Here is a 299-nt window from a genome sequence, read left to right on the forward strand (position 1 = left end):
AGGACACGCGCGGTAATAGTTTCCGATAAATCAATAAGCCGTAAGACGTTACAGAATATAAACACAAAAAGAACATAAATTTTGCAAATTTTCATCTTGAGATGTCGAAATGGAATGATTCCGACATAAAATTTGTTCACTTAAAATTTTTAATTTTGAAACATCCTGCACAATCGACGAATATATCGTGCCTTTTTTTTTAACGCGAAATATGATTTCCTCTGTAACGATCGTAAACGGGATATTGGATCTTACTAAATCTCTCTAAAAGAGAGACAAAGAGAGAGAGAGAGAGAGAG

General features: G+C 33.8%; 1 protein-coding gene across 1 annotated transcript in view; it reads right to left on the bottom strand.

Moving 5' to 3' along the window:
- The window catches only part of LOC108745707 (protein-tyrosine sulfotransferase), an 84,606-nt gene that overhangs the window by 22,733 nt on the left and 61,574 nt on the right, over positions 1-299 (bottom strand). The window lies entirely within an intron of this gene.

The sequence above is a fragment of the Trachymyrmex septentrionalis genome, unplaced genomic scaffold, assembly GCF_001594115.1.
Source record: "Trachymyrmex septentrionalis isolate Tsep2-gDNA-1 unplaced genomic scaffold, Tsep1.0 scaffold148, whole genome shotgun sequence".
Lineage (NCBI taxonomy): Eukaryota > Metazoa > Arthropoda > Insecta > Hymenoptera > Formicidae > Trachymyrmex > Trachymyrmex septentrionalis.